Source organism: Lepidochelys kempii, chromosome 1, assembly GCF_965140285.1.
Source record: "Lepidochelys kempii isolate rLepKem1 chromosome 1, rLepKem1.hap1, whole genome shotgun sequence".
NCBI lineage: Eukaryota > Metazoa > Chordata > Testudines > Cheloniidae > Lepidochelys > Lepidochelys kempii.
In genome coordinates, this window is record NC_136380.1 from 253,738,976 (window position 1) to 253,756,131 (window position 17,156).

Sequence of the window (17,156 nt, forward strand, 5' to 3'; positions counted from 1 at the left end):
GAAGTGGGGTTTGGGGTCAAGCCAGAGTCTGACCCTGGGCTTACATTGCAGTGTAAATATAATATTTCTCTTCATTATTATCTCCCTTCTCTTATTTCTAAATGCAGTTTATCCTCCTGTTGGTCATTTTGGTTACTACCTACAAGTTCACATGTGCAGTTCTGCAAACCGTTATTCACATGAATAGTTTTTACTAATGGGAGTGATCCCATTGAACTCAGTGAAATTTCACACGAGTAAGAATTATGCATAAGGGTTTCCAGGATGTTGCCCAAGTTAGGTTCATGGACATTGACACTTCCCCTGTGAGGAGTTCTGTGTGAGCCATCTTTGATTTCAACAGTGATGGTATCCCCATTCTTCTCTACCACTCATTTGTTTGAATAAGCTAATAGTTCATTTGTCAGTTCTGATGCACGATTATTATATTGTCCAGTTCCAAGATCTTCCCTTCTTTTACATGTTGTTGCTTGTCAGAATAGAGCTTGCCTTTCATTTCATCCTTGTTGTCATTTTAAATCTTAAAATAATTGGATACTTGTGGTAGTTTTGTCCTTTTTCTTCCAGACTGTCGCTCCAATGGGATTACTCAAGCAGACATGGGAAGTGTTGCTCAATAGGTCCTATGGAACCTAAATGATTCTTAGGCCTAATTCTGATCTCAGTTCTGGAATAAATTTGGAGTAACTTGGAGTTAGACCAACATAAATCCTGTGTGAAATCAGAATCAGGGCCCTGGTTTTCAGTCTTAATGCTCCATTTTTGCAATTCCGATTGTTTTAAGTAATGTCTAATTTTGTCCTGGTACTTCTCTTAACATAGAAAAACCTCGATCAGGAAATTTGGGCATAAACTACTAGTTCAGTCTCTGTGCTTTGAGCTTTCTGTTAAGACTGCCAGCGAGGGTGTTCTCTTTTGCGAAGTAAATTTGGAGTGCTCTGAGATCACCTACTCATTTCACATTTGATCGTCGATGCAAACAGCTTTCAGAAAGAGATGCCTTCTAGCTACTGAGGTCAGATTTAAACTAATCACCTAGACGTGAAACACCCTGTCTTCCATTTTTTGTTTCCTGAATTATCTAGTCCCTTGTTTTTTTGTTTTTTTTTCTTGTGGTGCTAAATATATAAATAAAGGGTGGTGGTATCTAAAGATTTCAACATAGGACTCAGGAGCCAGGCACTTGGGAGCTACCACTGACATTGACTTTCTGGAAGCTAAGCAAGTCATTTAATCTTGCTCAATACAGTTTCCCCCTTGGCAAAATTGGGAATGCCACTAACTGATAGATACTGACCTCACAGGGGTGTTGGAGGATTGGATTCATTAGTTAAGTAGTATATGAAGATGAAAAGTGCTTTGTAAGTGCTAAGGTTTCTTAAATCTTTAAAAATTATTGTACTGCTTTTATACAGCTAGAACACAAGCACGTTTGAAAAAGGAATTAATTCCTCTTACTCCCATATCTATACCCTTAATATGGAAGAGTCCAATAGTAGCCACTTCCATTGCTTAGCTAGTCCAGCAAACTGGTTGTGTGAACATTCCTAAGCATTTTTTAATATACTCTCTAATGCTTATCTTTGTCTGTCCTGGGAGCATAATGGAAAAGACCTAAATCCCTGTTTATAACTGCAGTATCAAAAAAATGGTGTTAATTGTAAGCTCTAAATTTCTTGGCACTTAAGAAAATAAATACTTATAATGACCTAGTAATATGGGAAGGGAATGACAAACCACAAGAGATTACATTGATTGTGTGGTGCATGAACACAACAAGAGTTATTAAAATGTGGGAAACGTTGTGAATGGATTAATATATCATTGTTAATGGCTAGGAGAAGAGAGTTTGCAGCACCATAAAAGGCCGTTGGGACTCTGGGGTACTGGTGTGTCATAAGTTGCAGAACCCAGTTAACTTTTTTCATTGCTTTTCAAAAACAGCCCATGATTTGCAGAGACAACCCTGTAAGAAAACAATTTCAGCTATAAACTCAATGCACCACGACTAGAGAAAATAGCCACCTTCTGAATGGCTGTGCACTTTAATATGTATAAATGTGATGTTTTTATTACTTTGAGACAGATTTTCAAAGGTATTGAATGGTAGCTTCAATGGCAGGTAGGTGCCTAATCTGCATACATGCTTCTGAAAATACCACAATGTTCCTATCTGCATCTTCTAGTGCCTTTGGTATTTTTAAATACCTTTGAAAATCAGACCCTTAGTTCTCTGAGTGAAATTCACCCATGGGCAGAGGGCCAGCACAAGGATTCTATGCCACTTTAGTCCCACTTAAACCCATGATGATCTGCCTGGGGGTGGATTATCAAATGCAATTAAGGAATAGCTCTCCCTGTGGTGAATGGATTTGTATGAGCACTGTAATATGAATGACACTATGGGATCGCACAAATGCACACTTATTTTGTGTGCATGTCTGACAAGAGAATTGCATTTAAATAGGTGCATGTGTAATGGGTTATATCCAGGTATGCACATACAAAGCAGGCATGTCTTGGCACACAGAAAAATGGGGTTCACCTGAAGACTGAAAAGCAGGCCCTTTATATTCATCTGTGTGAGTCCTGCATAATTCTCTGGAAGTCAATGGAATTACAGTCGTGTAAAACCCGTTGAAGTGAGATCAGAATTAGGCCTATAGCTGTACCAGGAGATGGAACTCTTCTGTCATATCCACAGATAGGAGTTGGGGCTAGTCCCCACACAGGACTTGCACCAGGTTAACTAAAATCAGTTTTGAAAGGAATTTAATTAAAGCCATGCAAATTTTATATGCAGAGTAAGCTTGAGGGCCAGATCTTCAGCTGCCTCTTGGAGCTGCTCTAAACTGCACCCAACTGCAATGACCCTAAATGGATAGCTGCCCCTCTTCCTCAGGGCTCAACTGTCACTTTACTGCCCCAGGAGTGCTGTTGTGTCCTGCTTTGTATCACAATTTTAGAGAGCCACATCCCTGGCTGTGCCTCAGGACTGTTCTAAACTACACCCAGCTGCAGGGATCCTCCGGAGGATCCCTTCCCTAGCCATACCCCTGAGATGACTCCTGTGCTAAGGTCAAGAGGAGAAGGGGGTGGCTGATTTCCTCTATACCTGGGAAATGCCATGGAGTTGTCAAACTGACTTTAAGGCTGCTTTGCAAAGCAGTACAAAGCAACCTTAATGGGGTTCAGAATGTGGGCAGCAATTTCATATAGGAAGACCCAGTCAAGTTTGTAACTTTACTCAATAGAGAATGTAGTCTCATGAGCTAAAAAAACCAAACAGTTCTCGTGCTTATTTCTTTGACATGGTTCTGCACTGAGATGATCTGTCAGATCTCATTATGGTTTACTCAAGAAAGATGTTTCCTTTTTATCTCTGCCCGCCACTGAAACAGTCACAAACTTAATCTTTCTCCAGAGACCAAAAGAGATGAAGAAAAATTCTAGTCAGTTGAGTTGTTGCTTGAAAGATTCATAAGCGTGTTCGCTTGGCTTGATGGTCAGCACTGGTTTCATGCTCCCTTTGATTTCATAGCTTCCTAGCTTCCAGCTTCACAGGGAAACACTCCTGAGTGACATGAGAGGTCTGCACATTTTTCTCTATTTCTCCCATGGTTTCCTTTTAAAAATCGGCTTCCTGGGGGCTCCACGAGCTAGTCTGACAGATTCTGAATCTGACACTGTGATTCAACCAAAGAACAAGTGAAAAATGAAGATTTAATAAGTTAGCAAAGTTGCATTATTGTCTAGTGCAACATTTTCAAAAGCACCCAAGTGATTTAGACTCTTACATCTAAAGTGTTTGGTTTTGAAAATTTCACCCAAGTTTCAGGATTTGGGGTACAATGACAACCAGTTTAAAGTAACTTCCCCCCACTGTTATAGTGTATATATATTTTTAAAAGGATCCGATGTAGCTAATTACCAGTGGAGTAGTTTTCACGGCAACTTAAAGCAAGACAGTGGCACTTCTTGCTGGGTGAGGCATTTCTGGCTGAGATGTTCAGAAATGTCAAAATAATGTGTTTCCCAGAATAGCCATTGCAGACCTTAAGGTTATTGTGGTTGGCATATTCAAAGACTTTATTTTTAAAACAGTGCCACAAGTTATTACATACTATCCTAGGGATGTGAACTGGAGTATGCTTAAAAAAAGACTAATTTTAATGATAAAATACTTACTGCATGAGCACGTCAGTAGCTTAACTTTGCTACTGCAAAGGCATTCTTTTTGTACACTTTTTAAAGCAAGCTGTGATTTTATATTTCTTCCCTAAACTATACTTTGTGTATTAGTTTGGGAAAAAAATAACTACCCTCCCTTCCTTTTATGGAATTGGAATTCTCAATAGTTTTTCACCCAGTGAGGTTTGGGAGGATGTCTTTGATTTCAGTAGCAAAGTAGAAATAGGAAAGCTCTTCAGAACAATTCTGACACAAAATTAACAATGTCCTAAGAGAACTGTAAGCGCTATAAGAATTACTTCATATGAGAATTTTCCACAGCTTCTGACTCAATCATGGGAAGTTTCCATTTGACTTATTGGGCAGATTTGACCCTATTGAGCTCTCTTGGTTTGAGTTCTGTCAGCAGTGGCAGTTGTAAATATATGGCCTGCTCCTCCTCTCCTGTAATAAGCATCTGATGCACAGGAGTGCTGGAAAGAACCAAGACTCTATTTCCAGGCCCAGTCACATGATCTAGGTCAAGTTAAGGGTCAGTACTCTGTCACAGGACTGGCTTCAGTGGTTACCATTATACTTACTCACATATCAGTGCTGCAGCCATGTAAAAAACACTGAATCTAGTCAGCAGAGTTGATTCACTGAGGGGAAAATTAAAACCATAGTGAATCCAACTTCAAGATGGGAGAGTCTGCTAACTGATTAAGTCCATCCTTTGGCAGGCAAAAACGTCCACTAGAAATACCTTCCCTCTTAAGACAAATGGGAGGCAGTTTGAGAGAACAACTGTTGTTTGTTCAGTTCCTCACTTGATGCCAACCAGAAGTCCTACTGTAAGGAGTAGGAAGAAGCAACTAAGTAGTGGCAGTTTTCAAAGTACTGATAATTCTGACAAGGATCAGCCGTGGTAGTTTCAGGAGATGGTGGGTTGAGACTAGGGCATGAAGCATAGAGAAAAAAATTATTATAATACTTAGCCTTTATATGTGGCTTTGCAAATACGGTTGTCACTCTCCCCCTTTTACTGAGAAACTAGTCCAACGAGAGGTCAAGTGACTCACCTAAGGATGCACAGTGCATCAGTTTGAGAAGTGAGTGGTAAATGGGCTTCCGCAGAATCCTTTGTGTTGGTTTCCATGGTAAGCACTACAGAAACTGATATAATGATTTATAGAGTGCTTCTGTGATCTGAGGAGGACCAATTACAAGTAAAATCTGCTTCAGTGGGAGATCAGAGACAGAGAAAGGAAGCTGATTTAGGACCCTCTGCCAATGAGCTGTGACCTACATGTAAAGAACTGCTCATTTCAAATTTCACTGGAATGTACAAGGCCTTAATAAATATGTTAAGAGACAGAAGATAGTAACATAATTGTAATAAAAAAGCAAACATTATCTTACTTCAGAAAACACATTGAAAAGAGACAATCTAAGAATATTGCATATAGCTCCTTTGCTAAGAGCCTGACCCAAAGCCCGTTGAAGTCAGTGGAAAGACTTCCGTTGACTCCAGCAGAATTTGGATAAGGTTCCTAGAAAGATGACACAAAATTCGAACACTCCAGGGGAAAGAGAAAAGAATGTCAATATTGTTTCCAAGTCTTTAGAAATTTAAATGGTGAAAGCATATAAAGATGGTGAAAATAATATTGAGCGTAATTTGACAAACTAGAGGTGAACCTTACCCGAAACCTGAATAACTCCTGATTTGTAAACTTTTTCCTGAGCATTGGAAGAGTTTGGAGCTAGCTTCAAACTGTGCACATCAGGGCTAGCTCTGTGTCTAATATAGGGACACATAGTAGCCCTAGTTAACACAAAGGCACTTAATATAGATAGCATCTTGCTTCTACCTAAAAGTGAAGAATAGGGTATATCTTAATTATAGTTAGATTGATAGTGGAGGATTGGAATCAAAATACGGTCCCTACATGTGATAAATCTAAACTCTAAATATACAACTTACACTCCTGTCAAGGTTCCTTCCCCACTCTGAACTCTAGGGTACAGATATGGGGACCTGCATGCAAGACCCCCTAAGCTTATTTTTACCAGCTTAGGTTAAAACTTTCCCAAGGTACAAACTTTTCCTTGTCCTTGAACCCTATGCTGCCACCACCAAGCGTGTTAAACAAAGAACAGGGAAAGAGCCCACTTGGAGACATCTTCCCCCCAAAATATCCCCCCAAACCCTACATCCCCTTTCCTGGGGAAGGCTTGATAAGAATCCTCACCAATTTGTACAGGTGAACACGGACCCAAACCCTTGGATCTTAAGAACAATGAAAAATCAATCAGGTTCTTAAAAGAAGAATTTTAATGAAAGAAAAGGTAAAAGAATCACCTCTGTAAAATCAGGGTGGTAAATACCTTACAGGGTAATCAGATTCAAAACATCAAGAATCCCTCTAGGCAAAACCTTAAGCAGAGGTGAAAGTAAGCCAGTATGCCCTGGTACGGCGTACCGGTAAGAGCCGGTGCGCCGTACCAGGACCGGCTTTCCGAGAGGGCAATTTAAAGCCCTGGGGTAGCGGCGGCAGGGCTGTGGCGGGGATTTGAAGGGCTGCGGAGTTTCAGCTGCTGCTACCCCCCTGCCCATGGCCCTTTAAATTCCTTCCTGAGCCCTGCTGCCTGAGCCCCGGTTTTGTGGATTTACCATGTTTCACGGCCTGCCAGTTCCAGCGGCCGCTACTGCTCTGGGGCCCTTTAAATCCCTGCCAAAGCCCCGCCACCGCTACCCTGGGGCTCAGGCAGCAGGGCTCAGGCTGGGAGTTAAAGGGCCCAGGGAGGGTAGTAGTGGCTGGAGCTCCGGGGCCCTTTAAATCCCCACCAGAGCCCCACCACCGCTACGGCAGGGCTCGGGCAGCAGGGCTCAGGCCGGGATTTAAAGGGCCCCGGAGCTCCAGCCGCCGCTACTGCCCCGGGGCCCTTTAAATACCCGCCTGAGCCCTGCTTCCGAAGCCCTGGGGTAGCGGCGGCGGGGCTCTGGAGGGGATTTAAAGGGCTGGGGTGGTAGCGGCGGCTGGAGCCCCAAGCCTTTTAAATCCCCACCTGAGCCCTGCTGCCCGAGCCCTGGGGTAGGGGTGGGGGGGGGGTGGGGGCTCTGGTGGGGATTTAAAGAGCCCCGGAGCTCCAGCGACTGCTACTGCCCTGGCCCTTTAAAAACCCACCGGAGCCCTGCTGCCGAAGCCCTGGGGTAGTGGCGGTGGGGCTCCGGCAGGCATTTAAAGGGCCGGGGTGGTAGCGGCGGCTGGAGCCCTGGGGCCCTTTAAATCCCCAGGGCTCCATCGGGGCAGCAGGGCTCAGGCAGGGATTTAAAGGGGCTTGGGGCCCTGGCAGCTGCTACCACAGAGGAGCCCCAGGCCCTTTAAAGCTCTGCCAGAGCCCAGAGCCCTGGGGTAGCAGTGGCAGCTGGGAGCCCCCAGGGCTCCTCAGTGATTTAAAGGGCCCAGGGCTCTGCTGCGGTAGCAGCAGCTGGAGCCCTGGGCCCTTTAAATCACCCCTGAGCTCCCAGCCCCCTCTGCAGCTGGTAGCTCGGGGGTGATTTAAAGGGCCCCGGGCTCCCAGCTGCCGCTACCGCAGCTGGAGCCCTGGCCCTTTAAATCAAGAAGCCAGGTACAATTTAATGCAGCCTTTGGTTGCTTTAGGTTGTACCAGAGAGCCAGATTAGCCCTTAGCCAGTCCTAAAATCAGGTTTCAGAGTAGCAGCCGTGTTAGTCTGTATTCGCAAAAAGAAAAGGAGGATTAGTCTCTAAGGTGCCACTAGTACTCCTTTTCTTTTTCCTAAAATCAGGGGGCCAAACAGGTAGTGTAAAGCTAGCTGTGCCCCTGCAGCTGTGCCAGTTGCAACATTGACACAACTGATGATCTGACCCTTCCCCCCCACCCCCACCCCCCAGGATCCAACCCTTTTGATACCAAAATGTTGTAAGTAATGTTGGAATTTGGTAAAGATAACACAGTATAACACCAACCTGAATTCCTATCCCTATCTAAATTCTGCTTAGCTACATTTATTTCAAGTACAGCAGTCTGTTTGGGTTGGGTTGAACAAATATATAATATTGTCCCCTTTTAGCTCAAGCAGTTGCCAATATTTAGGGCCTTGCTGGGTTGTTTTCTTTGGGAGGAGAAATTGATTTTATGAGTAGAGCTGACTGGAGGATGATAATTCTCTTTCATGATAACTTCTGAGGTTTCAACATTTGTTTTCATGCTACATTGGAGGGAAACAAAACCCTCCAACCATTTGCACAGGACTGGCATTGTATAAGCATTCTACAGCCTGGTGGTTAGGCTGCTGCTCTGTGATGAGGGGAGGCCCAGGTTCAAGTGTCTGATTCAGCACTGAGATTTTTATTCCTCCTCACTCCAAATCAGGCAGAGGAGGGACTTAAACCTGGGTTTTCCATACACCAGGGCAGCACCCTAACCTCCAGCACACACTCACTCCCTAAAAAGAGAGACTCTTCCCTTCCTTCCCCTAGACCCCAAAACCTGCCTGCTGATATGTGTCTATGAAACAGCATATTTCACCGAAGTGAATTTTGGGCAAAAAATGTTCCAACCAACTCCACTGGAAGTCCGATATTTCTTTAGTGCAATCCTGTTTGTTTACAAAGTCGGTACACAAAGTCCTGTTTCCCTGAACACAGTAGGAATAAACGGGGCAGTTTCCTTGCTCACAATTCTTACCTTACCTTTCCAGCTAACACTCTACCCAAAAGGAGTTCTCTCACTGGACTTCCTCCTAGGGCCACACTACCAGGGCTTCTCTGGGTTTCTCCTGGCTTTACTGGCTGCTTTCTACTTCTCACTCACAGCTGCAATCTAATCAGTGCCCCAGCCCCTGAATGTGCAATAATTTCCCAGGGTAACTTCCTCACCTAGGAGTCCCAGTCTTGGACCAGGAACCCACTGTGCAAGGCGTGTTACAAAAACAGAACCAAGAGGCAGTACCCTGATGATGCCTATTGGGGAAAAAAAATGACTTTATCAATATCAAAGAAAAATGTCAGCCTATTTGTTACAAAATAACCGACCCTACATTAAAATAAGCAGAAGATATGTAACAAAAGAGAATGAAACTGCCAGATTTTAAACTGGTATCTAATAATTTTTGGTATGACGGAGATGAATTCTTTAAAATTACAAGATGGAACATTAATTCCCAGGGGAAATATAGAACAATTTATTACTAATACCAGACACACCTGAGAGTATTTCTTTAAATTATGTAAAGATTTACACTCCACTAATATCATAATTCATACTTTGAAAACCAGAATTGTATCTTAGAAAATACTTAGGGGGAATGTATATGGGTACATTTCTTAATAAAGATAAATGGGTTGTGAGTATCTTGGGAAAACTGGGTCCTGAATGGTGTTAGAGAGATGTCAGACCAACTTGACCGGGAAGGTTGGACCAGATCTTCAGCTGGCGTAAATCAAGTCAGCACAACAATGCAGACTTACACTAGCTGAGAATCTAGCTCAATGATTGTTTTTTTACTGCCACAAATGAATATACAGCTATGTCAGGATGACTTTTGAGCTGTTTTTAGTACGGCTGATTGAAAATTGTCCATTGAAATGATTTTTGACAGAAAATGGGGGTTTTCACTTTTTTTTTTGTTCAAAATTATCCCTGCTTTCTGCAGAAAAACTCATTGTTTTCCCATCAAGACTTTGACCAAAAACCAGAAGTGCATCACTCTCCCCCTGGTTGGTCAGGGGCAATTATGCAACATGGATAATGCTGTGGTGTATTATGCCAGACATAGTCCAGATGAGGATCCCAGCCCAGAGAGCAGAATGGCCTAACAGGACTACATCAGTGAAAACTAGGTGGCTTTTAGTTGGCATGATCTACATGTGGTCTACATAGGTCAGTTAGAGCAATCTGCAATTTACCCCCCCCCCCACCATAGAGCTGTTACCCACACACTCGAGGGCACCCCACCTTTTCCCTTATGTAGGCTCAAGGCATAACCCAGTTAATTTAGGCACCCCACTCTTTCCCAGTTCCTGGGGCTCCAGGCAAAAGGCACCTAACTATACCCAATTCCTAGGCCTCAAGGCCACCCATACCCAGTTCCTAGGACTCAGGGCATAATCTTATGTAGGTGTGGGGGGCCTTTTACCAGTAAAAGAGCCTTTCACAGTAATATCCTTAACCTCTATTTATTAACAGTTATCAAAACAGAATACACTTGCTAAGCATAAAATGTTCACTTCTCCCAATAAGGCAGAAAGATTACATTGGCTGGGGACTCCAGCTTCTGCACAGGATGATTGGTAGAGTGTTGAGGTCTGGCATTTTGGATCTTGGGCTGTGTCCTGGAGTTAGGTTCCAAAAATCTTTTTTTTGGACCCAGTTTATATAGTTAAACTTGAGTCCTGCTTAGTGGTACCTTAACCAGTCATTTTAAACCAAAGTGCTACAAAACAGTATTTCCCCCCATTAGGAAACAATTATTTAACCAATCATACTCCACCATCTTAGCTGATTTAAATCTTGCAAAGTTAGTTATGCAACCAACAAAAACAATTAAAGAATTGTACAGAGACCGTACAGATGAACAATAGAGAAGTAGGGACCACAAGTCAAAACAATAGAATAGGTTTCACAATCACAACTGTTGATAAGTGGTTCCTTGCCAGACAGAATGTTATCAGACAAAGTTTTCTTTAGACATCTTAAGATCTGTTTCTTTATCTGGTGATGGTGGGTTCTATGAGGGCAGGAGCGCCTTCTTACCCGCCCGATATTACATTGCACTGATGCAATTTAGATGGAATGTGCAGATGTGTCGCTCTGTTTCTTAGTTCATGGCTGCTGCTGCTTACTGCAGGAAAAGGCCTCAGACCTTACAGGCCAGTCTCCAGCACCATGTAGACACATTGTAAATTAGACATAGGCACTGACTCTGTGGGTGCTCCAGGGCCGGAGCACCCATGGGAAAGAAATAGTGGGTGCTCAGCACCCACTGGTGGGCCCTGAAGATGAGCTTCTCCCCCTCCTCCCCAGAGCCTCCTTCCCGCCGCTGATCAGCTGTTCAGTGGTGGGTAGGAGGCGCTGGGGGGGAGAGGGAGGAGCAAGGACAGTAAGAGGTGGAGTGAGGGTGGGGCACACACAGGGGAGGGGCGGAAGTGAGCGGGAACAGGCGGGGTGGCGCAGGGGCAGAGCGAGGGCAGGAAGGGGTGGGCGTTGGGCCTGGAGGAAAGGAGTGGAGTGGGGGTGGGGCCTAGGGCGGAGCGGAGGTTAAGCGCCCCTGGGGAAATGAGAAACTCGGTGCCTGTGAAATTAGATCAAGAGAAAAGGCCAAACAACAACATAAAATATTAGCCCACCAAATATTTGAGGTAGATGCACACAGATCATCCCATTACAAAACATAATCAATAGGTTCATTGCCTTTGTTCTCTTCCTCCTGTATTATTTATATTATGGTGGCCCCTCTTAGGGCTGATTGTACTAGGCACTGTAATAAAAACAGTCTCTACCCTAAAGAGGACACAATCTAAATTAATCATCTGATGTAACAAGTGGATGAAAGAAGCAAACAGCTGGAAGTGAGGGAAGAGGACAAAGTAACAGTAAATCAAGTACACTTTCATGTAGACTAGCTGTACGCACAATACAGTAGGACACCTGCCTACCATTTATCTCATCTGACAGTGTTCTTCAGGCAACATGGCAGAAGTGAGTCAAGATAAACAGAAAACAAATTGTGTTACATTATGTTTGTTAAAAATGCCAATAAATAGTTTTAAAGAAGAAAATACGCAGTTTGGCAGGATAGTCATTGGGTCAATGAAATTGGCCTCCATACTGTTGGGTTGTGGATTTACTCTATATTTATCAAGAGTGTGTATTTTTGAATACGGAGAGATGTTTGCTCTTATGGGTCAAACTACTACTGAGGGCCTGATCTTGTGGCCATGTTGTGTGTGGCACCTATATTACTTTCATAGGGGTTCTCTGTGTGAAGTGGCTTCAGGATTGACCCCTAATTTGCAACTCTTTAGAGTCAAGTTATCAAATGAGGACTTTTGGGCTCAGTTGAATAGCTAAGAAGATCTTTTTGTGTTCAGATGACTTTCATCTTCAGTAACATTACTTTTCTTTAGAAATGTATAGCTTTATCAAATTATCAGTCTAGAAATTGTGCTGAGTCAATAAGTAATAGACTGTTGAGGCTGGAAAAACTTATTACACTAAACCTAGTTCTAAAGTATTAGAAAATGTACCTTATAGCGATAGACTCAAGAAGCTCATTTTGCTTATCTTAACAAAAAGACGGTTTAGGGGTGACTTGATTACAGTCCATAAATACCTACATGGGGAAGAAATATTTAATAATAGGCTCCTCAGTCTAGCAGAGGGAGGTATAATACAACCCCATGGCTGGAAGTTGAAGCTAGATAAAATCAAACTGGAAATGAGGCATTATTTTTTGACATTGAGAGAATTTAACCATTGAAACAATTTGCTAAAGGTTGTGGTAGATTCTACATCACTGAAAATTTTTAAAACAAGGATGGATGTTTTCCTAAAAGAGGAGTTCTAGGAATTCTGGGGAAGTTCCATGGCTTGTGTTGTACAGGAGATCAGACTAGACGATCACAATGGTCCCTTCTGGCCTTGGAATCTATGAGTCGAGTACATTTGTAACAGGAAATTGTGCTTACCTACAGCAAAATATAGATGAGAGAAACCCTGAGTATCTCAAAGGGATCAACCTAGAAATTACACATGTTTTGTGGTCAAAAGAAATTGACAGCTTCTCTGTGTGTGTGTGTGGTTTGAATGGGCTTGTAAGATAATTATTTTTCTAACAGGTTTCAGAGTAGCAGGCCTGTTAGTCTGTATTCGCAAAAAGAAAAGGAGTACCTGTGGCACCTTAGAGACTAACCAGTTTATTTGAGCATGAACTTTCGTGAGCTTTCATCTGATGAAGTGAGCTGTAGCTCATGAAAGCTTATGCTCAAATAAATTGTTTAGTCTCTAAGATTTTTCTAACGTTTCAGTTGGTGGTTAAAGTGGCATAAGCATCTACAGTACTGGTGACATTCTAGAGAAATTACAATAGTTGAAAAAATTATCTGCATATTTGGGGTTTAATGTGTGATAATTTTGTGTTTGTATGAAGGGAAAAGCTTGGCTATTGAATACCACTTGGGAAAGTAATATTGAATTCATATTCATAGTAATTAAGTTATTTGTCTAAAAGTTCTAAGTTTTAACTTTTCAAGTAGTTTGAACTATCAAAGGCAGCCACATAATTGCATTGGCATATATATTTAACTGGAAATTGATGATTTCAGTATTTCAGGCTCTAGAGTTTCGTATTCTTTTAATTATTTAAATTCTATTTTGGCTAATAAAACTTACAATTTTACAATAGCTCTCTAGTTTCTACCTTAGCTAAAGACCATCCTAAGGAGTGGTGACAAATGTAATGGATTAATTAAAATTGCTTAATCAACATGTGTTTTATAATGTATCTTTCTTACATTGCATAATGAGGACTTTTCTGACAATGGATTTTGAGGTTTCTATATTATTCATTGCAAATAATTTTCCAGTCTCCTATAAACTTCATGAAAATCAAAATTTTGGAGTGTATGAAATAATGAGAAATAAATTAATATTAAGTTTTGTGAAAATTTTCTCAAAAATGTTGTACCTAGCCATGAATTACAGATCTGAATATGTTGTGTTATTCATATGTGTTCCAGAGCTATTGTTATTTGAAAAAGTTAATCTGAATTTAGGCTGGGGGTCTAGGTCTTGATCTAAAGCCCGTTGAAGCCAGTGGACAGATTTCCATTGATTTTAATGGCTATCAGTTCAGGCTGCTTCAGCCCACCATGCTCAGTATGGTATGTGGTGGATTTTCCGTCTCCTTAATGTCTTCAAACCAATATTGGTTGCCTTTCTGCAAGACATACTTTAGTCAAAGTTAGTGGGCTCAGTACAAGAGGAACTGGGTGAAATTCTACTGGCTTTGTTATGCAGGAGATCATATTAGATTATCTAATGGTCCCTTGTTGCCTTAAAATCAACAAATATGTTTTCACAGAAGATACTGAACTTAATTTCTGAGATTTTTCTGATGCTGTGCCTTCAAAATGTTACCTTCTCCAAAACTGTAAAACTGTGGTATCAGTGATTAAATCATAGAGAAATACAGTTCTGATTTTTATTTCTGGATCTGAAACTAATTCAAGTTGCATTTTATTACAACTGGCATCACTCATAACCACAGAAAAAATATCCATGATGATCCGTTTGGTACCGATGATGACTGAAGGAAATTTATATTGTGACCTGTGCATTTTTGGGAGAAGACTGTTTTAGATCACAATGATGTGCAATTGGGCAAACTAATGGTGTCTTCAACATAGACACAGTGTAATAAAATAAAAACTACGTTGCATTTTGCAATAAGAAGACATCAAGGAATGCCTTCAAAGATCCATTCCTGGAGTTTCTGGTTTTATCAGGGAATTTGGTCTCTCTGGTTCAGTGCCTAGTAAAAATAGTTCAGCTTTAATAAAGCACAGATGTTGACATATTCACTCACCTTCATCATTGCATGGATGCATTTCATACTGAATTTCACCTAAGGAATTTTAGACTTTAAAGATAATAATCAAAAACACCTCTGGCTTCCCATTGGGATTATTGCTGTTTTTTCAGATCAAAGATGCCACATCAACATAATGACTTAAGAAGGAAAGTTATGATTTTTTTTACCTACTAATGAAAAGATTAATGTGGCTTAACTATAGTAATTTTAGCACCTCTTTTCCTTACCCTTGTTTAGCATTTGTGCCATTAGAACATACTTTTGTAATTCTTTCCTAAAGTCCTTCTTTGTCTCATGCTATCAGCAAGAGTAGTCATCTATAACAAAGTTAGGATTCTGTTTCAGTATAATTAAATATATTTCCTTGCTGAATACATTCCAAGCATTCCTTGAAATTGCTTCCTTTTTTTTTTTTTTTTTTGGTATGGAAAGCCAGATATGTTTAAATTTCAAACAGTGACATTAATGCATAGTCCACTACATTATTTCCAATGATGCATCAGATTTGGAAATTTCCTCAGCTGGCTCAAAGGCCTAAGGGGCAAGTTTTCAAAATAATATGCAGGAGGTATACCCACAAAATCTGTATAATGGCTAACAGATTTTGAACTTTACTTTGAAGATTTACCCCCCTTTTTTACTGAGCATGCGCCATAGACCATAATAGATTAACACTGATTAAAAATAAACCCCTTTAGGAAGCCTGTTGCTCTGAGAAGGGAGAATGATTCAGTATGGTTACTGTAATGGACAAGTCAGTGTGAGATGGTTGAAAAGATGAAGGGGTTTATTATTCACCTCTTGAATCATGGGGGATTTAGGTACTTAACTCTCTTTACTATTAATCCTTTGCAATCCCCACACACTGAGTTAGAGGGAATCCCCATAAGGCTGTGGAATAATAGAATAAATACAATGTTAATTACTGTGTGTGTGTGGCCAGAGAAGTCAGGCTAAAGTGGTAAATTAGACATTGTTAGAAGAAAAAAGTGGGGGTGAGGGTGGGGAGAAAGGTCATGCAAAGTATGTGCTGCTGTTGTTATCTCTGGACAACAGAAATTGGGTGAAACTTGGGGAAACTTTTTTGGACACGACATATCAAATATGTCTCACAAATTTACAGTCTTCTCTCTCTATTGGATATTTATATAAGGCCATTCCTGGATAGAGCTAAAATGTCTGATGCCACTAGTAGTACCTAATATGGAGTTTGAGGTGGCAAGCTAGCTGTTATCTTTCTGTTCCTTCCTGGAGTTTGATTAGCATTACTAAGACTGTGTATAACTTTTGATAAGATCATCACCCTGGTCTCTGAGCACCCTGCCTCTGTTGCTGGGTTTTTTTGGTCAATATTAGGGGATTCCACTGATTTTTATTTGGCCCTTTAAAGATGTTTGATGCAGAATTGGGTTTTGAGCCCTATGAAATCCAGAGTCCCTGAGGCCCCCAGTTTATGAGACAGTCTCCAAGTTGTAGGATCTCTTGCTGTCTGACTATGTTGATCGGGGAGGGTGAGGAGAGGATCCACTGAGAAGCTCTGTGAGAGAAGAGATGAGGATGGGCCTCTCTCCAAGAATAGGCTTGCTGGGGGCCTCCAACGTTTTAAAGTCAACCATGTTTTTTTGCCGTTGCTATTGCTTGGAGCTAAACATCTGTAAGCCCATGGTCAGCAGCTGGAGAGAGGGCTGAAGTTGGCTACCCTCTCAAAGTATAATTGAAAAGACACTCTGTGACTGGAGCCATGGAGAGGCTTTAACGGGTATAGTGTCATTGCCAGATGGGAAGCAATGGTTTGCATGTTTGTGTATATGATTCCTGACCTGGCTGGTAGTAGCCTCCACAAATAGCCCATCATAGAAGATTCCTATTCTGATTAGGAATAGATTGCACAAGGTGGCTCTATGTGGACTCAGCCAAAATGAGTGCACATTAATCCTGCTGCTAAAAATATGCATGTGCCCATTTGAGTCAGTTATGCCAGAATTTGGTCTCTATATTCTCTGACACAAACTACATTAATATGGAGTTATGGTTGACAGCACATATCAGTAATTTAGGGTAAAATACATTACAGGAATGTTGTAATTATCCCAAAGCAGAGCATTATAGACCAAGGAAATTCAGAATTAAAGTTAAACTTGAAAGAAATCCAAACAAGTTAAAATATGTAAATGCACAGTTAAGGGTACTGACTGGAGTGATGCCATCAGTAACCATATGATAGTGATTAGTCCTCAAGTCCCAGATTAGATTAAATTGATTTTTATAAACACATCAGATTCTTCCCTCCCTTCCCACTATATCATTGGATTTCTTCCAAGAACAATGGGAAAGAGATGGTCTTTTCGAAATGGCCACCACCTGG